Source organism: Aedes aegypti, chromosome 3 (genome assembly GCF_002204515.2).
Source record: "Aedes aegypti strain LVP_AGWG chromosome 3, AaegL5.0 Primary Assembly, whole genome shotgun sequence".
Classification (NCBI taxonomy): domain Eukaryota; kingdom Metazoa; phylum Arthropoda; class Insecta; order Diptera; family Culicidae; genus Aedes; species Aedes aegypti.
The window spans coordinates 395,151,363-395,174,368 of NC_035109.1; the positions used below are offsets into that span (position 1 = coordinate 395,151,363).

The following is a 23,006-nucleotide window of genomic DNA, read 5'->3' on the forward strand; positions in this document are numbered from 1 at the left end:
TGTTCAATTTAGCAAAAAGAACGAATTACTGTAAAGAATCCCAAATTGCTATAGCAAATTGCCTACATTTAGGCGTATTCCACGCTTTATTTGGTTTTTAATTTTCAAATAAGGTACCGTGGAACACGTGGATAATGAAAATCCTATAGTTGAGACTCTTCAAATTCTAAAGACGTTAAGTTGAAATAAATGAGGTCGTGTATATTTTTAAATTTGACTCCCATTAAATATAAGCGGTATGCTAAAATTAAGTTTTATGTAAAATTGAACAGAAAAAGTGTTTAAATGTTTACCTACTTTACACATACCCCATAAGTTTTGAACCATAAATTGATAAACTAACAGTTATATTTACGATTTCTATTATCTTTAACATTTGTTAAGCAGTCCTAATGAACAATAACATAAGTAACTTGTTATAAAAAAAAATGTATTATAGTCAATTAAATTTTCTTATGTTCAGTTATGCTTGTTTAATTGATACGACAACATAATAACTATAATATTTTCAATGTTAGTTCTTATATCATGGAATTGCAATTGCATTTCAGTAGATGAATTGCGGCGAACAATTTCTTCGAAGAGAAGACATTTTCTTCCACTACTCAACAACCAGAAAATGTCCTTTTCTTCTAAGAAAATACGCGCCGGAATTCGCCTACGGCTCTGTTGAATTTCCACCGCTCGTTATTTGTTTTTAAGCAAGTCGGAAATGACGTCGAATAACATTGCGGAAAAAACCGTTTTAGGAACGGAATCTTTCAAAAAAGTGTTTAGAATCTTTTTCGTGTGGATAGAGTTACAGACTTAAATTATTTTACGGATTCCTGTGAAATCCCAACAGCTGAACGGTTCGGTAAAATAAATTAACGGAGTACGGTAAATTTTCACAGTATTCGGTAAAAATTCACCGGAATCCTTAAAATTCCGACGAAATTACGGTGTTTTATTTCACCGAACTGTTCAGCTGTTGAGATTACGGTGAAATTCACCGTAAGAGCTTAGTGTGTATACTCCATTTTTATGTTTTTGACTAGCCTTACATAGACATTCCAGGGAATTTCCGTGCGTTTTCTTTTATATTTGAACTTTTCAATCAACGTATTCCTTTCAATCGGCTGTACGAAGTAGACACATTAATATCGTAGGGGGAGATCCCCCAGTACCGGACAGCACCCAATACCGGACAAAGTCAAAAAATTGAGAAATCATGGTCCAATCAAGATGGTGTATTAAAAAGAAAGGAAGCTATTATGGAGACTAATGTTTGCGTAGAATAACACATCCTTGAAATATGCATGCCTTTTTAACAAAGTAGAAAAGTTTGAAAATCTTAAAAAAAATTACGTATCGCTTTAATATTTAGCCTATTTAGTAATTTTTTTGAATATGAAAAAATACTTTAGATCATGTAAGCATGTTCGAAAATAATCCTAATTTGATAGTATATATGTATTTTGTACCATGATTGAACTAAATACGGACAAATTACAATTTTGGTTAAGCACCTCCTGTCCCCCAGTTTCGGACAGCTTGATTTGTTATATGTTATCTTTGTAATTATTGCACAAGTGTCTCAAAATACATTCATTTTTCATGGATTCCGTCGATCATGGTATTAAACATGCGATTGAATTAAGAAGAATGAACATTCAGAACAACATCGTAAAATGTGCTACTTTTCATCATACATACAAGAGGATTTTGATGGGCATATTGTAAACTAAGAAAAACTCAAATTGTTCTTGTAAATGTTGCAAATGCATTGAATTGGCAATAATATACTATTCCTATAGTAAACACATTCAATGATGTTCAAATTTACAGAATTCGAGGCATTTCCAGATCGTGTCCGGTATTGGGTGCCACCTTTCAAGATCGATCAATTTGGTACTAAAATACATAATCAAAATGCAATGTCAAAATTCATATTTATATTTTCAAATTTATTTTTGTACACTATAAAAATGATAATATTTATCATAAATGGGTAACACGAGCTCATAAAACCAATATTTTTCGAATTATGAATTTAGTGGCTTAAGTGTCCGGTACTGGGGGATCTCCCCCTAGTGTTTGGCAAACTCTTTTAAAAAAGTTTCATGTTTTCTAATAGCTTTCAACACTTTGAGTAAAGTGTTTCTTGAATTATTAGCACGTGCTTTTCTCTCACCTAAAGAGCAAGCAAAAATTCAATCCCTAATGATAAATTTTTCACTTGCCCCACGTGTTTAGAAAATTGACAATGTTTTAATTTCGTTATTTTTAGGTCTACGTTGAATTAATTTTAAAATTGTTTTTATTTCAGTTTAAAACTGAAACTTAAAAATGGTACAGAAAATTATTGTCGGCAACTTTTTTCCACTAAAAATATTGAAATAAGATTGCACTCCTCCAACTTGATGCGGATTTATAGTTAACAGGTTAAAAATCTTTCACTGTTTTATGCAATAATGGTTGAAAAATCTCAGGAAACTCTTCCCTATTGTAATGTTCTGAATTGCCTCAAAGGATTAGGCATGGATTTAAAACGTTAATTCACATATTCAGTAAAATACACAAATTATGTTCACTTACCCTATTTACTCACTTGCCCCGCGGTACCTTATCTAAAAAAGTAAATGACTTGTAAAAGTTTAGGGGCCCAGATAGCCGTAGCGGTAAACGCGCAGCTATTCAGCATGACCAAGCTGAGGGTCGTGGGTTCAAATCCCACCGGTCGAGGATCTTTTCGGGTTGGAAATTTTCTCGACTTCCCAGGGCATAGAGTATCTTCGTACCTGCCACACGATATACACATGCAAAAATGGTCATTGGCGCATAGTAAGCTCTCAGTTAATAACTGTGGAAGTGCTCATAAGAACACTAAGCTGAGGAGCAGGCTCTGTCCCAGTGGGGACGTAACGCCAGAAAAAAAAAGAAGAAGACTTGTAAAAGTTCGGTCTTCAATTCGGTTTCAGGGGCCATGATTTTAGTAATGACATTTTCAACATTACCGAACATTGTTCACATGGGTAATCAATGTTGCCCTATATCAGCTAAACCAAAAAACCGCTTTAAACACTCTTCAAAAAATGCTTAAAACTTAAAAAAAAATAAAAAGTCACAAGCGATGGGTACCAGTAGTTGTTTTAAAAATATTAAATTAGCAACATTTACATTTTGAAATGAATTTTGTTATTAATAATTTAATGAACCTGATCAATGTTACCCCAGATTACGGTACCAAGAAATGTGTTCGGTAATGCTTTCAGAATCTCTTCTAATCGTTTCCCTTGGAATCCATGTATTTCTTCTTCTGCTGTTGCAATGACTTCTCTTCGCTCTTTTTTCCTAATATTTCCCAAGAACTTTTTTCGAGAAAAAAAAAACAAAAGAAATCTGGATTATTCTCAGAAATTTGTTTAGAAACAACTCCTGTAATTTATCCAGTTAAGAATCTTGAACAAATTGCTCCAGAAAATTCTCCTGCTGTTCCTCGTGATGTTATTTTCCTGAACTACCAATAAAAGATCTTCCAATCAGTATCTGTATACAGTTATAACTAATGTTATTATTTTTCAGGATTGAACCCAACTATTCAGAAAAACCAGCTAGCAGAACTTCAGGAGGAATCCAAATCCGTAGAGACGCCTATCATGTATAAGGAACAAAAAAATAATCAGGTAAATCTCACACACGAAATCGCTGTATGTCTACAGGATATCCAAGAGTTACAAAAATAATTTCTATAGAAAGTTAAATGCGAAGAGATGTTTAAAACCCTTAAATTAAGCCAAATCTCAAGTAACCATGCTGCTCAAACTGCAAATTAGGCATATAAATAAACGGTATACGTAAAGCTTGCATTCCTGTATAACTACAAATAAAGTTGATTTATTATCGTTTATGTTATGAGTGGCATGAAAAATTCTCGCGCCGGAGATCTTATTCATAAAACGCTTGTAGATCGTCGCAGGTACTTCAAATAGTTTTGGTGTCTTCTGCGCGATATTGGCTTTGTCAATCAGGAATAATCGCGCAGAAGAAACCAAAACGATTTGAAGTAGCTACGACGATCTACAAGCATTTTAAAAAGTTTTCAAGATCACCATCGCGATGAATAGGGTGATCAAATTAATTTGGACAGACCGCTACGCGTATATAATTTGGCCATTTACGGCAAAATCAAATGGAGATGGCCAAATTATATACGCGTAATGCTCTGTCCAAAATGCATAAAACACCCTAATCGCGCAATGCTCATAATTCACAAATTGCAGCTTGAGCAAAAAATCTTCCTGAAATTTCTGTAATGAGGACTATGTGTGCACCTGAAAAGTAATCGCCTATCTCGATTCGTGGGAAGTTTTTTGCCTGAAATGGACAAGAACATCATTTTTCTTGGATCGAAGTACGTAGTTGATCAGAAATGTAATTTCAAATGAAGCTCGCTGTAGAGAATTTCTTGGCCAATTATGTCAAAACTTTACTTGAGCGAAATATTGCTGTGTGCGTTTGAAATGCAAATATCAAATGCGGGAACACCAAACGCGGTAAGATTATTCACAAGAAATGCGATGTCAAAGATAGATTTTTCTTGCTAGGGTGGCGGTGATTTATATAATCGTTGCTAGGTGTCCTTTGATTGTTTTGTGTTACCGCATTTGGAGGACGTTTAGTCAAGATTTGCATCTCAAATGCAAACAGCAATAAGATACTTATCTTAAGTCATAAACGTTTCGGAAGATCTCTGAACCAATCTGATTCAATATTCTCTCGTCACATGATAGTTTTGAAAAATGAATAACCGAACATGACAAAAAATTTGTAGCCTGAGATATTTAAGGTAAAACATCTCGAAATTCAAAGATAGCCGTCACAATGGCTGACTTGTACCCGTATTCATGTTTTCAGAAGCATTAAACTGATTAAACAGCCAGCTAATATATTATATCTTAAAATTTTAGGCTTTCGGCTAGTACACAAAATACCGATGGCCTGAAATCCTAAAATAAACATGGTAGGGTGTTTTATGTATTTTGGACAGAACGTTACGCGTATATAATTTGGCCATCTCCATTTGATTTTGCCGTAAATGGCCAAATTATATACGCGTAACGGTCTGTCCAAATTAATTTGATCACCCTACTGTTGTTCGATGCTTTGTTCACAGATTTATACCTTTCAAATTTTGGTACAAGATTGAACTAGGATTCCAAGGTGTTTCATCTTAAGCAAATTATGGCTACGCGTCGGGCTCTCAAGAAATTAAAAAATTGTTAACAATTCCAGGTAGATGAATAATTACGCATTAGATTTATTACATTTCACTAACATTTCATTTTATTTTACTTTGATATAGGTTCAACAGACTGGTACTGCTCAAAATGGATCACAGTCTACTCCGGAAGTCAGCACACAAGATCGAGCGTCTTCTAGCATTCATCTCTCTGGGTGCCATTTCGTAGGACTATATATAATTTAAAACATAAAATAAATATAAAAAAGGATTTATAATAAAATAAAATCACATTTTTGACTGTTTGTTTAAACATTCGTTATTTTTATTATAAAATTCTGTTCAATGGCTGTTTAAATTGCTTTTTATCCATTTTTGAATAAGCAAAATAATAATAATAGGAAAATCTTGTCTGCGAGTAAAACGCGTTTCACACCATAAATGATTTTGATATAAAAAAGGATAAAAAGGCAATTTGATCAACCATTGAACAGAATTTGCAATCGTTTTGTTGTTAAAATCGTTCTTATTACATAGCTTTCATATTACATCGCATCAATTGGGTCCTAAAGCCCTGTCCCAATTTTAGTGCCAAACGCTTAAGTTTAGGCCAAAAACACATGTTTACTCAATTTTCTAATGTTTTCCGTTGGTTTGAGCCCAAAAATTTTTTTTATTACATTTTGTCACATCCTTCGGCTTAAACTCAAATTTTGGGTGTATTTTGTTTTCCGTGTCCCTTACGAAATGTCAGATACACTGAAACAAGCGTTGCAGTAATGAGAACCATGAACGTGTTTTTAAATTTACTATTCCAACCACGATTGAGCTATCATGAACGCTTTTTATTTGCGTTTTGTTCCCTCTCAATCCAACCGCGTCGATAGCCGAGTGGCTAGCGTTCGCGCTTGGCAATCGCCAGATCCTCGGTTCGATTCTGATCTGCTGCAAGTTTTTAACCATGATATAGTCATTTTTACTATACAAATGGTGTCATGGTAAAATTGAATGCACAAAATATTCTAAATAAATGCGAATTTAGTCTGCACAAATCAAGTGGCGTTGTGTATTTAATTTAACCCTCTGATATAGTATTTTCAACCGCAACGCTGTTCTCAGTGTAGGGACAACCCCAGTGGTCGAACTAAAACCCCTGTGGTGTTTTTGTCGACTAAGCGAACGTCAAACATGATCAAAAGTGTCAAGGTTCATTTATGGACCAAATTTTTAAATTAAAGTTTAAACATGATATAGCCATTATTTGAGCGGGAAAAATTGCTAAAGTAATTACAGTAACATGCTTTTTCGTGTTATTAAATAAAAACAAGATTTCATTACAAATTTTAGGACCCAATTACATCGTATTGTGTACGTGGAATATATTACATCGGAAAAATTACATCGGACGCATTTATTACACCAATCGCCCTCGAGTACGTCGGGCTGTGTAATATTCCACAATCGAGGGAACGACTTGGTTGCAGCAGTTTCGATGTAATATTCAACAACTTTTTTTGCTGTGTGGGTTGATTCAAAAATTTCACTACGAACAAAATTACCATTTTGGACATGCATCTTTCGTAACGCTTTTTGTAAGAACATTCAGAAATATATTATGTTTTTTTTATGCATAATCCCGGTTTGCCTGGGTTCATGCATAAAATATCTAATATGCGAGAAGACACAGAGAACTTCCCGCATAGAAAATTACCATTCTTCAAACGAGACAAACTGTTTCACGAACATAATGCTAACGGTTACCTGTTTCAGTTATAGTTCACATGTGTTCTTCGTGTAATGGTAAAATCACAGTCAAGCATCAAGCATTACTGTAACATCATCAATTAAAGTTTACAAATGATCTGATAAGGGGGGTCCCGTAGCCTCGAGGTTACGCTTTCGCTTCGCAAGCGGAAGGTCATGGGTTCCATTCCCAATCCCCCCACACAAAAACTCCGTCCAGCCACCTGAAGACGCCGCACGAAAGACCGTGTATTGGGGAAGAACACATCCATCCTTCGTCAGTATCGGATGGTGACTGAGACACACTGACCCTCTTTGTAGGCTGTTGCCTCACACAACACATAAACATGGCAAAATGAACCACCGCACACCAATGGACTTCGATATGGATATGGATTAGACCTGGGAGGGAGGCACCGATACTACACACGAAATATGACACATTTTTTTTTTCAAACTGCAAGAAAACTCCAGCTTGCCAACGACAATCAAGGCAGACTTGATGAAAAACGCTAGTTTTCTTTTGTTGTGTACCTTTGAACTTTTCGGACAAACATGAAAAAAGGGCCAAAGTTTTGTATGCATTTTATTTTCGTTTTCATTAGAAAAAGTAAAATTATGCGTATTTGAATACTTTATATTCAATCAGAATAAAAGGTGCTATCGTGACATTACTTTTGAATAGGCATGAATAGCTTATCAATCGATTTTTTGTCACATTTGATGAAATTCAAAAATATGTTTTGATCAATTACGCGCTTTTTCCATGTTTGTCCGTTGTTTAAGATCTGGGCTCACAGTGACAGTTCGTGACAGCAGAATCTCGGCTCACTATGACGTACAGAAATTTCGTATCGGTTTCTCCCTCCCAGGATTAGACCAACGACAGCACTCTCCTCTACCTGCTCGGTATGAGAGAAATAGCAATAAGAACTATAAATAGATTCTGTATATATGATACTCGGCATAGTAGTGGCCAAGTGCACGGAGTGCCTAACAAATAAAAGTAAGGAAAAAAAAATGATCTGATATGGTACCCAACCAGGTTGAAATATTTCCACTATATCACAACCTTTTTGGTACCTTACCAACTGTGGTTTATGGCTGGATAGCAGCAGCTCATTTTTGTCATCACATTATTTTCATCCACTCGTTTCATCGATCTCCTCCAAGGTAAAGTAATTTTCTCCTATTTAGTATTGCTAAATCTTTTAAATTTCGGGCATCGATCTTTCTTTTTTTGTTTTGGAATGAGGAAAAGCCTGTAGGAGTGAAAAAATCTCTTCTCCTATAGGCATAAAACCCTCAAACCTATCTTTATTTAGGCCCTTAGGGATGGTACACAAATTATGTCACGCTAAATTTCAACTTTTTTGACCCCCCTCTTTGTCACACTTTTTGTATGAGTCCCCCGAAAATTTTGTAAGGCTTGTCACGCTTGGCTCGACCCCCTCCCCCCCCCCCCCTTGGAGCGTGACGTCATTTGTGCATGACCCCTTACCATAAAGTATTAGGAGCCAATTCAATGACGTTATATACAATGTTTGTATTAATTTTGTTTAGCTTCTACATCTTGTCATACTTTCACGACAAGTTAGAAGTTCTAAACTCGGGGCCACAAAACAGAGAAATCAGGCATCTGTTGACTACAATCCTTGCGTTACAGAACCGTGTAGTGTTTGCCATAACCGGCCGAAGCGGTGAACGGAGAGCGCAGGAACCGGAAAAGAAGGAGGTAGCGAAACCGCAACGGAGCCCATTATGATGAATGAAAACATAAACAAAAATCATCTGGTCACGCCAGCTGATCATAAATTCACAACAACGTGGTGGCAAAACCATAGGGGAAAAGGGGTTTGCATTCGAGGTGAAAGAAATTGTAGGGGACCGAGGGGTGAACTAACGTGCTGCAAGATTGGGTGGGTGGGTGTCCTCATGATGCACAGTGGCCGCATCCCATACAATTGCTGGCCAAAAGTATAATACTCACTCAAAACGTTCAAAAATGGTAATTATTTGACAAAACATTATTTTCAGAGGTAATTTCATAGAAATAGTCGCTGAAACAGAAAATCGATATTTCCGGTACATTTGACAGAATTTGTTTAAAATAGCACATTTTTGTAATTCAATCAATGAAATCCGTATCCAGATCGAAATCAAATGAAACGTCATTATTTTAATGCCAATTTGAAGTTAATTATCGTGGGCAAGCTCGAGGTGGTTTTTGAATCTATTCGGAAGCTTATAAAGGTAAAATATGCGATATTTATATCAAGTATGATGGTCTAATGGACTGATTCGTATTGTAACTAAAAATAATTTTTCTTATAATGGCGCAAAAAAGCGCAAGTGAAGCCATAGTACATCGAATACTATGGAACATTTGCCACACATAGAGGGGTAAATGATTATTTTAGAGCGTTTCCCAGATATCTTGCGCTACCTTTGAAAAAATACCTTATTTTTGAAGAAGCTCTATGTTATACACTTCTTGACGTTCACAAATGGTAAACATGTCAAATATGGTTTGAAATATCCCCAAAACAAAGCTTAAGGTATATTCTTTCGAATGAGACCGGTCAGGTTTGGTTATAATTTAGTACAGAAACTACAATTTCTATAGAACAACCTTCACGAAATTTGAAAAATTCAAAAGAGTCAATTTCAGCTGACATCTTTCCAGGACACATGCTGTGAAAAATCGAAATATACACCGATCAATCTGAAACTTTGGGGAATTGTTCACGCAAAAAAAATGTGCGGTAAAAACTACCATTTTAGGGGGTTAACTTAAGCGCTCGCACCGGCAATTTTCAGCAGACCAGAAATTCGCTTGATTTTACCATGTCTGTAGTTGAAATCAGATTGTTGTAAATTATTTCTGTCAAATGTACCAGTAATTCGGTGGGGTGTACCGTAAACATAGTAAATTGGTCTGAATTTCCATGGTAGTTTTAAGAATGGGCGTAGTCAGCTAAAATAGTTATTTTTACTACAGAATTTTTTTCCGTGTTATTCAATACTGAAGAAATCAGGAAAAAAATATTCGAGAAGGAATTTGCAAACTTCATTTTTTTGACTTTTGGTCAGCTTTGGGCCACTGTGCGATGTTACGGCTCATACAAAATTGGTAGAATATTCATACAAAAAGCGTTACGAAGGGGTGGGTGGGTATCAAAAAAGGTAATTTTCAGCGTTATAAAATAAATGAATAAGCCCAAGAAAAGTTCTCAGTGCATAGGAGAAAGAGTAAACAAACTTCTCACAGCTGAGATTATCTATTTTCGCTTTGTTTTGTTGACGGATAATTTCGCAAGGCAGCTATTCGCTGAAAAATTGATGTGGAGGAGAAATCCATTACCATGAGAAGAAGTGGGAATCCGGAACCTTGATCGTTACACTTTATTCGGGACCAGGGACGAAAATACTCAATCTACCCTCGCCTACATTGATACTTGCTGGGTAGAATCTTCGTTGATTTTTATTTGTTTTTATCCTCACCTTGACAACACAACAAAGATTGGCAAACCGCTTGCACAAGATTGTCAGTTTCCTTTTAACCTGCTGCTACTCAACCGCTTTTTGATAATCAGAAACAAAAAATGATATTCATTCTAACCAGCTTGACTTTTTTACATTCCGCTTCGGGAAGTTGAAATTTTTGCACGAGGCACACTAAAGACGCGTCAATATAATCCATTCCATGCATCGGATCCTTCATTACCCGTATAGCAGCATATTTTTAAATAATTTGAACCTCATTGATAATCAATTTTCTAAAACTGACACTCTTCTGCTTCTGATAATCAAAAACACCAACGACATACGGGTATCGTTGTTTGTTTTGCCCATCTACTTTTGTGCCATCTTCATTGGTACAATCATATTGGTGGTGGTGTGGTTACTTTGATGGTGGCATAAATTCAGTGAATTGAGTATAGTGAGCATGATTTTTTTCGTCCCTGTTCGGGACTACGAAGCTGCTGATGTTTTCTTTGGTTTTCTGTGAGAAAAACAAGGTGAGATATATTTTTTGCTTTTATTTTCACGCATACGATGACAGTTCCTTACGAGGTTTTCCATAAGTGCGAGTGCTTTATAAATATCTTTTTGTTTCGTAGTCGCGAAATTTTGGTAAAGTTTACTCGAAGTTTACACTGAAAGAAGCTTGATGGTGAAAATTACTACAATCGGGGTTATAATTGACAGACTCGCACCAACGATTTTCAACCGAAGTGATTTCATGATTAACATGAGAACAAGTATTGTATTGTTTACCATTGTTGCAGGGGTTTTTCGAGGTTGTTGCCTCTACTAAAGAAGTTACTACCAACAATCAATATGAAACTACCGATTTTTTCGGGAGAACGGTTTGTAGAGTGTGAACGACCCCGGTACCCACGCCGCGATTTGACGTTTTCATAATCTCATAATTTTTCTTCGCCCCCTTTTCTCAGTTTCGCGTTTTGTTTTTGTTTACATCAACAGTTTTGAACTTGTTTTTCTTCGAACTTTTCCTCGGTCATGTTTGTTTTGGCGATGTAGCTGGAGTCCGCGTTCGCGTTTTTCTCCTGTGCTTTTCCGCGTTTTCCGTGGTTTCTGTCGTGAAAATGTTACGAAAAGTAAGTTCTTAAATACATTCACAGTTGTGTAGCGATCCTTCGGCCTATCCGAGAAACTCGTGTATTGACTAATTCCTGTTTTTTCAGGCAGAATAAAACGGCCCGATTCCCAAAGGAGGCAGTTATCGTCGAGTACCACAAACGTCCAGTGCACCAGCTTCCGATCTGGCTCATCCAAAGGATTTCCTCATTTATATAATGAAGCAGCAGATTTTGTGCTCCGGCTTCCGAGTTTGCCGGTTTCTGGGATGTGGGACAAGAGCTTCAGCCTGTATCCATCCATCCCATTCGAAACATCACGCCAAACGGAGGACCTATTCATCGAACGGAACCAATAGGTCGAGTACCATTAATCGGGTAACTACATATATTAAATGTTCTGCCTTTCACTTCGAACATTTTTGAACTTGAAGAAAACCTGTAATTCTCAGGGAGTTTCGGTTTAAATCAAGGAATTATTTTGATTCACTACTGGACTACGAAGCTTTCAGTGCGAAAATGCGAATACAAGTGCGGGATTTTATTGAATCATGTTGGTGCCTTCAGAGCACTTATTCTTTGGATTGGGAGCGAATCGACAATTGTCACCTCATTCGACTCGTGTCACCTCACACGCCGCGCAGAATAGACACGTAAGTCCGCTAAGGACACCGAGTCAATTTATTGTCATCGCGCTCTTTTCTTAACGTTTCCGCACTTGTAAGAACTCCTGCGATAGTCCAGTTGTGAAAGAAATGCGCAATTGAACATAGCATAATATGTCCATTTTCTAATCTAATATAAGCGCTTGCACAGCCAATATTGAAAAGCATCAAATGTATTAACAAATAATTAAGATTAATAATTATAATAATTAACATTGTCCAACACATCTTCTGTATGATTCAAAAGTCTCAGATCTCCCATAATCTCTGGGTATCAATAATTATTCAAAATTATCACAGAATATTTTGTCCCTGGGCTTGGGATTATATTTTCCAGGGAGCGATGAGTTTTGATAATTGATCGCTGTTGTTAGTAGCTTTGATTAGATGTTGGGTGAATTTCAAAGCAATGGCAACCTTTTTATTACAAAATTTAGAATTTGTCTTCTGACCTAAAGATTCTTGTTAAACTACTGCATAGTACGGCTATCACTCATCAAAATTAATTTCACTTCGGGAAAATATAATTTCAAACTGGCGAGAAGATTACAAACTGAGGGTGGGTTAGGAGCACAGTCAGACCCTTGAATGTGCAATGTGGGGTAGTAATTGGGAATGCCATTGACGGTTTGTAATCTTCTGTGAGGTTTTCGAAAACCAACAGGGCGCGTGCACCGGGTTGCGGATAAGAGCAAAGGAAGATCAATGGCATCTACTTAAAATAATAGAGCAAAAAGCCGTTCCATGATTAGGTAATGTTTAGCGATCTTCTATGGTGTTCTGGTACTATAAAATTCATCACTCACTGGGAATTCTGGCCTTGATAATATCAATAGTGATAAAAACACAAAATAATACCTAATACTCAATAAGTACAATGTAGCTTCAATGTAGATGTTGGTACTGGCAGCACGGACAACCAAGTGGATGTATGTGCGGAGAACGACGTTGATAGAGATTACTCTTAGACAACAGATACGTCCGTAGGTAGAGCAGCCAATAAAGTGAAAGGGAACGTCAGATAGGATGATTTGTAAAATTTACTGAAGGTAGAAGATTGTTTATCGATTAAGATCGTAGTGCTTTACAGTGTGGATTTAGATTTGGAGTAAATTAGAATCGATTTGGATACAGGGTTAAAAGTAAGGTCACATGCAAGTTAAAAGGCTCTAAAATCTATATAAAATCTAATTTAAACTTATAGCTAATAGTACGGACAAGAAACAGAATTAGTACGGATGAAATCAGTTATTTAACCTCAAATTGGAGTAGATATACGTGAGTTACATAATATTAAATCTTAATTTAGAATTAACAATTTTGAATTTAACAGAAACTAGATTGTGTTGAAATCGCATTTGAATTAGTGGAAGTCGAGAAGGGACGAAATACGAAAAGTCAACGAAACTGTAAGTCTAATTTAATGTAAAACCTAATGAACTAGAACTAAACAATTTCAATTTTCAATAATTTCTAGCTTAAAAGCAACATATACACAAATAAAATTGTTCGCTGAAGAGACATTGACTAGTTTTCCTTCCCCGACGGCCACAAACTTTTAAGAGTTTCCCTAAGAGGCACGGCAAGCCATGGCAACAGCATCAGGAGATCCTACACACACGCAGCAAAATTGTTCTGGCTGCAGTAAGCCAAGTTTCAACGATGGGCCAACTATTGCATGTCACCAATGTCGTAGGTGGTATCATAGAGCCTGTGCAGGTGGAGTAGAGGAAATCGCGGATGGCAGTTGGTCATGTATAGCGTGCATTCTGGCCACTAGCGCGCCGGCGAAATCAATAATATCAACCAGTAGTACTCGGTCAGCCAGAATCAGACTGGAGATGATGCGGTTGGAAGAAATCCAGAAGGCTAACGAAAAACATATGTTGGAACGGCAGGAACTCGAACGGCTACGAGAAGAGCGTACTCAGAAGGAGAAAGAGGATCTAACTAAGAAATTTATCGACAAGAAGTATGCCCTACTGATGTCGGAGGCTTTAGAGGATGGAGCCAGTAGTGTGAGAAGTCGAGGAAGTCGACAGAGAAGCTTGGACAAGGTCAAACATTGGATGGAAGTGGAAAACCGTGAGATTTCTGGTATAGATACGACGCTAGGAGACTTGATAATAAGTCCTCCACCGCCCCAGACAAATGGGAATCAACGAATCGCTCTGAGTGGGACTCCACTCACTTTACTCGGAACTAAGGTTGCCACGGATAACGATTTGAGACAGACCACCGAAACAGTTCCAGGTAATTGTTTACCGTTACCCCAATCATCTACAAGGTCGCTACTACCATCCGCTCCTATCCATTCGGTGACCTCTACACCACACTTAATCACCAAGGAACCTCAAGTGCCGAGTAATTCATTGGGAATGATCACGTCAAGATTTCCTACAACTTCAAACGCGTCACGATCGCTAGTACCAGAATCAGCTATATTTCAAGCAACGGCCTCTGGCAAAATGATGACTACGGCGACAGCAACACAACCGACACAAGCTTCGTTTTCGGTAAAGCCCCCCCCATTGGGGCATACTTTGCCACCCGTACCTGTCGATGGGTACCCTCATCTGCAACAATTTCATCAACTGGACGGAGCTCAAGCGTTACACGCACCATCTCTGCAGCCACCGCCATTACCAAATCAGCCAAGTTTCAACGAAGCCACCGGGCTGTTTCCAGGTCAGTATCAGCAGCAGATGGCAGCGAGACAGGTGGTCCCAAGGGAGCTCCCGATTTTTACCGGAAACCCTGAGGACTGGCCCATTTTCATAAGCAGTTACCGTAATTCGACGATGATGTGTGGCTATACCGACGCAGAAAATTTGATGCGTCTTCAGAAATGTTTGCGTGGTAATGCATTGGATGTAGTACGAAGCAATCTGCTGCTTCCATCATCAGTTCCGCAAGTTATGGCCACCTTAGAGACGCTTTTCGGCAACCCTGAACGGCTCATTCAATCCTTGTTAACTAGAGTGCGGAATACGGCTGCGCCAAATGCTGACAAACTGGAGACGTTGATCAATTTTGGTGTTGTTGTTCAAAATTTGGTGGGACATTTGAAGGCAGCTAATCAACACGCTCACCTTACGAATCCATCGTTGCTGCACGATTTAGTAGACAAGCTACCTGCAAATATTCGGCTGGACTGGGCACTCTATAAGAAGCGCGTAGTAGCCGCTGATTTGGAAACGTTCAGCAACTACATGTCAGCGATCATCTCAGCAGCCAGCGATGTCACACACTTTAGTGACTTCGAGATGTCGCAACCCGTCTTTCGAAACGAAAAACAGAAGTCAAAGGAGAAGACGTTTTTGAATGCTCATAGCTCATTTGATGATTATAGGCGACAAAAGGGCGACGATAGCAACATCAAAACTGTGGCTGCCGTAAAGCCATGCTTCGTTTGCGAAAAAGTAGGACACAGAGTCAAAGAGTGTTACACGTTCAAATCCCTCTCTTTGAACGATCGCTGGAAAACCGTAAAAATGCATCAATTGTGTGAGAAGTGCCTAGTGCCGCATGGAAAGTGGCCGTGTAGGTCATTGAAGTCATGTGATATCAGTGGGTGTACAGAACATCATCATTCACTTCTACATCCTGGTGTTCCTCAATCATCTGAAGTCGCCGTAGTATCCCTACACCGACAGCCAGCGAAGAATCCTACTATTTTCAGGATCATCCCTGTTGTATTGTACGGGAAAGCAACACATATTGAAACGTTTGCCTTTTTAGACGAAGGATCTGACGTAACCCTCTTGGATGAAGAGATCGCGGACTTGCTGGGCCTTGAAGGTGAGCAAAAAGGCCTCTGTCTGAAGTGGACATCAAATGTAACTAGGGATGAAGCGAACTCCAGACAGATAAATATGGAGATAACGGGTGCCGGGGGAGGTAGGCGCTTTCCTCTAATGAACGTGCGCACAGTCGGTCGATTGGAATTACCTCTTCAAACTTTAGACTACGTTCAGTTGGCAAAACAATTTCCTCATCTTCAGAATTTGCCTATCCGAAGTTACAAAAATGCAAGTCCAAGACTGTTGATCGGCTTAAGCAACTTGCAATTAGCTATCCCATTAAAATGCCGAGAAGGCCGCGGCAATGAACCTATGGCAACCAAAACGAGATTAGGTTGGACGATTTTTGGTAACATGGCCGAATCGAACGTGTCTCATTCGTTCCACATTTGTGAGTGCACACCTGATGAGAGATTACACAACCTGGTCAAGGAGTTTTTCGCAGTGGAAAACTTAGGAATTACAAGTGGATCTCTACCAGAAGGCGTTGAAGATGCTCGGGCCAAGGCTATCCTGCAAGAAACGACCAGAAAAGGCGACAATGGGCATTACGAAACGGGATTGCTTTGGCGATACGACCAGTTTGAATTTCCATCAAGTTATGCGATGGCCGCTAAGAGGTTTTACTGTTTGGAGCGTCGCTTGGATGCTCATCCCGAACTTCGTGACAACCTGGACAAGCAAATCGCCGAGTACCAATCGAAAGGATACGCTCATAAGGCTAGTAAGCAGGAGTTGGAAGTTGCTGATCCAAAGCGAGCATGGTATTTACCATTGGGTATTGTGACAAATCCAAAGAAACCCGGAAAAGTCCGGATAATTTGGGATGCGGCCGCAAAAGTCAACGGAGTATCGTTCAATTCAATGCTCTTGAAGGGGCCGGATATGTTAACATCGTTACCATCAGTTCTTTTTCGATTCCGTGAACGCAAGTTTTGTGTAACCGCCGACATTAGAGAGATGTACCATCAGGTTAACATCCGTCCAGCTGACCGTTCATCTCAACGTTTCTTATATCGGTCGAAACCATCAGATGTACTTGAGACCTACATAATGGACGTTGCCACATTCGGCTCTACCTGTTCTCCATGCTCGGCACAACATGTTAAGAACGTCAACGCTGAAGAATGGAAAAAGGTCTACCCTGAAGCAGCGTCCGCGATAGTGGACAATCATTACGTGGATGATTATCTTGATAGCCGGGACACGGAGGAGGAGTTGGCTAACTTAGCGATTGACGTTCGAACGGTGCACTCCAAAGCTGGTTTCGACCTGAGAAATTGGCGATCTAATTCGATGAAAGTTTTGCGACGGGTTGGGGAAGAACCGGCGAAGACGGGAAAGATAATCGGCGAAGACAAGTTGAACCAAACCGAACGAGTATTAGGAATGGCCTGGCTGCCAACTGATGACTCGTTTACGTTTTCCGTAGTTTTGTCTGACGATTTGCAGCGAATGGTGTTCGGATCAGGAACAGTAACCAAAAGAGGCGTTCTAAAGTTGCTGATGACATTATTCGATCCCCATGGTTTAATATCAAATTTCCTTATTCATGGTAAGATTGTAATCCAAGATCTTTGGCGCAGTGGAGTGAGCTGGGATGAAGCTATTCCACAAGAGATCTATGCTCGTTGGAAACGATGGATCAATCAACTTTCCTGTCTGGAGAACGTGAAGGTTCCGCGATGTTATTTTCCGTCCTACGACGTGGAGGATCTCCAAACCATTGAGCTACATATATTTGTTGATGCAAGCGAGTCAGCATATGCATGTGTCGCTTATTTCCGTATAATTGAGCGAGGTGAGCCTCGCTGCGCATTTGTGTCCTCCAAAGCCAAAGTAGCTCCATTAAAATCGTTGTCGATTCCGCGCTTGGAGCTGCAAGCTGGAGTTATAGGCAGTCGACTGGCTAAGTCAATAAGGGATAACCATACACTTCCAATCAGTCGCACCGTTTTCCACAGCGACTCTACTACGTTACTCTCTTGGATCAGATCGGACACTAGGAAGTACCGACAATACGTGGCAGTGCGTGTAGGAGAGATACTGGAATTGAGCAATGTTTCGGATTGGCGCTGGGTACCGACTAAACTGAATGTAGCTGACGAAGCGACGAAATGGAGCAACAGGCCGGTCGTGGAGCCGAACAGTAGGTGGTTTAGAGGACCTGAGTTTTTGTATTTGCCGGAAGAGTGCTGGCCTCAGCAGATTGCAGTACCAACAAGTACTACCATGGAAATGCGATCGATTCACGTTCATCAGGAAAACTTCCACTGCTCGGTTATCGATGTTTTTCGGTTCTCAAAATGGGAACGCTTGTTACGAAGTGTAGCATATATTTTCTACTTTTCCGATTGTTGCCGTGCTGTGAAGGAAGACAGAAATGGTTTACTGGATCGAACGCATTTTGAACGAGCAGAACGTGCTCTCTGGCGACTGGCGCAGAAGGATGAGTACGCTGAAGAATTGGTGGAATTGACGAGAAAGTCAAATGAGACAACCCGAAGGCAGTTGCGTTTTGAAAAGTCTAGCACTATACGTAAGCTATCACCATTCCTTGATGAATTCGGGGTAATAAGAATGGAAGGACGCATTGAAGCATCACCGTTTGCGACCTTCGATGCGAAATTCCCGATTATTCTCCCTAAAGGACATCGTGTAACCGAACTCTTACTCGATAGCTATCACCGACGATTTGGACATGGTTTTGGAGAAACTGTTGTAAACGAAATTCGACAAAAATTTCACGTATCCAATTTGCGAGTATTGGTACGGGGCCTATCGAAGCGATGTACATATTGTCTAGTACACAAGGCAGAACCGAAGGTACCAAGAATGGCTCCTCTTCCTGCGGTACGGGTTACTCCTTTTGAACGACCATTCTCCAGAGTAGGCGTCGATTACTGCGGTCCTTTCACCATCAAAGTTCTTCGAAGCAACGTGAAACGGTGGGTGGCGTTGTTCACGTGTTTGGCAACGCGAGCCGTGCACTTGGAAGTGGTTACTTCGTTATCTACGGAGTCATGTAAGCTAGCTTTCCGGCGATTCATCGACCGCAGGGGTGCTCCGTCCGAAATATATACGGATAATGGGACTAATTTCCAAGGAACGTGCCGGGAATTGGCTAAGCAACTCGCAAGTGTTAACCAAGGATTAGCAGAAACGTTTACCGATGCAAATTCTAAATGGTTTTTTATTCCACCAGCCTCTCCACACATGGGAGGAGTGTGGGAGCGCATGGTGCGCTCGATTAAGGCTGCGATGAATGGTATACATCATCTGCGACCGCCGACTGAGGAAGTCTTTCAGACTTTGTGTACCGAAGCTGAGTCGATGGTGAATTGCAGACCCTTGACGTACGTACCATTAGACAATTCAGATCAGGAAGCCCTAACTCCCAATCACTTCCTGCTGTTAAGTTCATCGGGAGTGAAACAAACGGTAAAACAACCGACAGACGAAGGAACAGGACTGCGAAGTAACTGGGATCAATGCCAACTCTTGCTTGACCGCTTTTGGACTAGGTGGATTCGTGAATACCTGCCTACCATCACGCGTAGGACAAAATGGTTCGATGATGTTCAACCGTTGACAGAAGGTTCGCTGGTACTCATTGTGAATGATAAGGAGCGAAATAGTTGGGTTCGAGGCAAAGTAGTGAAGCTGATTCCAGGAGCAGATGGGCGGATCAGGCAAGCTGATGTGCAGATCGCTGGAGGTGGAATACTGCGACGAGCAGTAGCAAAACTGGCCGTGTTAGATGTGTTGGAAGCTGGTAAACCTGCCAGAACTGGGCAGCTTTACGGGTTGGGGGATGTTGGTACTGGCAGCACGGACAACCAAGTGGATGTATGTGCGGAGAACGACGTTGATAGAGATTACTCTTAGACAACAGATACGTCCGTAGGTAGAGCAGCCAATAAAGTGAAAGGGAACGTCAGATAGGATGATTTGTAAAATTTACTGAAGGTAGAAGATTGTTTATCGATTAAGATCGTAGTGCTTTACAGTGTGGATTTAGATTTGGAGTAAATTAGAATCGATTTGGATACAGGGTTAAAAGTAAGGTCACATGCAAGTTAAAAGGCTCTAAAATCTATATAAAATCTAATTTAAACTTATAGCTAATAGTACGGACAAGAAACAGAATTAGTACGGATGAAATCAGTTATTTAACCTCAAATTGGAGTAGATATACGTGAGTTACATAATATTAAATCTTAATTTAGAATTAACAATTTTGAATTTAACAGAAACTAGATTGTGTTGAAATCGCATTTGAATTAGTGGAAGTCGAGAAGGGACGAAATACGAAAAGTCAACGAAACTGTAAGTCTAATTTAATGTAAAACCTAATGAACTAGAACTAAACAATTTCAATTTTCAATAATTTCTAGCTTAAAAGCAACATATACACAAATAAAATTGTTCGCTGAAGAGACATTGACTAGTTTTCCTTCCCCGACGGCCACAGTAGCAATAAATGAAATAAAATCAATTTTCTATACTTGACAAGGTTTTGAAGACAATCAATGAGTGAAAGAACTACCTATTAGAAAAGCCACATCAGCTAAGGCTATACATATACAAATGTTGGTCATAGGGTCATGGCGAGCATTCGGTATGTATGTCTATGACTGGTTCTGATCTAATAGGGGCACTAGAAGACCACGCGGACAATTTCGAAACAAATTATTTTTATACATCGGTCTTATGATCCGAAAGGCTCAGCTATGCTGTAATGTCATTTTTTAAGCTATTCATTAGTGCTGTTTAATAGTTTATTATTCTAACAAAACTACATAATTACTCATTACTAATCACTTTTCCTATATTCTCTCTTTCTCACCTTCTTATCTGTTGCATGATTATGATCATTACTAATATAATGCATGAGCATGCACAATAAGAAAAATTTCAGAATTGTAAGCAGTCAATGGATAACTGGATAGAATAGCTTCGAAAAGGATGCTCAAAACAGAATAATTCTGGTCAGGGAAGTATTAACATCATGAGTAAGTAACACATTTCATTTGAATAATAACAAATATTTTTATATAAATCAGCACCGCCAATCAGAGAACTGAATTATAATTTTATATCTGTACATGATAAACACAGATAAAGTTTGTAAAGTTGTCACCATCGATTGAATTGCGTTCTTTATAGTAATGTTCAATAATTGTCAAAAGCTCCTAAAGCGTCACATCGTGCCATCAGCAGTTCTTAGCATCACTTTCATATTGTTATTACTTTGTTGTTTATTAAATTTCTATAAAGCGATCAGCTCATTCTTTCTTGTACAATTGTTTGGAATTTTAATAAATCAAACCAAACTTTAAAACTCAAATTAAATTGCTCTCAGCACATTTACATTTTGCAGCATAAATAGCATTACTGTGTCAAGTCTTCTCCAATTTCCTATACCCTACCCCAACCCTTCCTATCATTTCCGATGGTGTTCAAGTGGTCCGCATAGACTATTACGGCCATTACCTATCCCTGCCCCCGGCTTTGAACTGACTTGCGCTCTTGTTACCCCACCAAACGCTGCAAAATGAAAATGAAAATTATCACAGAATATTTCGTATTTTTTTCTATATTTTTTTCTGGAGTTTTGCGCAAAAATAATCTCAGCTTATAATTGGAGGCAGTCCGTCTAAAAATATAAACGACCTCATTCATTTATATTTAGAGTCTTTATGAATCAAAGAACCTCAACTACATGATTTTCGTCACCCACGGCTACGGCACCTTACTTTAAAAAAAAAATACAAATCATTGTGATTATTTTATTTATTTCTTATTTTTCCAGATCATAACAAATGGTTCCGATGTATGTATCGAACACATCGCATTCTCTAGGTCATGGTCCAGCCAGGGGACTGATTCGGCATTTCATTCGTATGAGTATAGAGCATATAAGTTTCATAATTATTGAATATCAAATGTGATACGTTATAATATGTTCAAATAAATTATTAGTGCTGTGTAAAATCACAGGTATTGAGCAGTCGTATAGAACATCATTGAGATCCTTAAAAAATCCTAGAAGGGATCTTGGATTCCCGCCAAGCTTATAGGTTAGAAGATGTAAGATTTTCATTCAAGTTCATGGTAAATTATTGATGGAACCAAGAATCCTTCCGGTAATCGAAATTGAACCAGTTTTGAAAAACAGCTGACAAGGTACTTAATGGATTGCCAAAAAGATTTTCAGTAGAATCCATAAAAGATACTTGGCTTTTTTCGTAAAGGTCTTACCACATTTCTAGTTGCGACCTTTGCCACAAATTTCTTGGAAGTCCTTAAGTGTTTTCTAGTCAAGTCCTGGACAGATTCAATAAATATCTTGTTTGGCGTTTTCTCGGAGATATATTGTAGCGGCCATATGGCGGCAAGGAGTCTGCTACCTGATTCCGGACTGGTTTCTTAAACGAGTGACTTATGCGCCACCTCCTAGGAGGACCACCCGTCGTGTTCTATGTTGCCTGGCTAGATACTGACCGAAGAATCAGCTCCCAAATCCTCAACAATACGCGGGAACAAGTAAGCAGACTCGTTATCCTAATTTGCCTCGAAGGAATCTCCTGTTTCGACAACTAAAGCCACACGAACATAACCAAAAGATTCCACCAAACAACCGAACTCCCAAAACTCGACCTAATCCTATGTATCATCACTGGCAGAGATCTCGCACCCACTCAAGCCCATTCCGTTTTAGAAGACGGATTATTCAACAGACAACGGAACTACGAAACGTGAAAAGGACTTTGAACTTTCTTAACCATACTAACTAACACGAAATTTCCATTAACACAATGACTTTCTGTAGGACGTATATTTGAACAATAATTTGATAACCTAGGTTTCCATATCGGTCACGCCGACGGCCTTTCTTCTACAATCCCCTTTGAACTTCTGGCCCTAACTTGTGCGAATTTCTAACTCAACTTCTCTGTGTCCGTGC

At 39.0% G+C, this 23,006-nt stretch overlaps 1 long non-coding RNA gene across 1 annotated transcript; it reads left to right on the plus strand.

Annotated features, from left to right (window-relative positions):
• The first annotated feature begins 11,322 nt into the window (after positions 1–11,322).
• LOC5575747 lies at positions 11,323–22,049 on the plus strand. The gene is made up of 3 exons (XR_002502627.1): positions 11,323–11,589; positions 11,677–11,946; positions 21,852–22,049. It is a non-coding gene; the product is annotated as an uncharacterized LOC5575747 (long non-coding RNA).
• Positions 22,050–23,006: the final 957 nt, after the last annotated feature.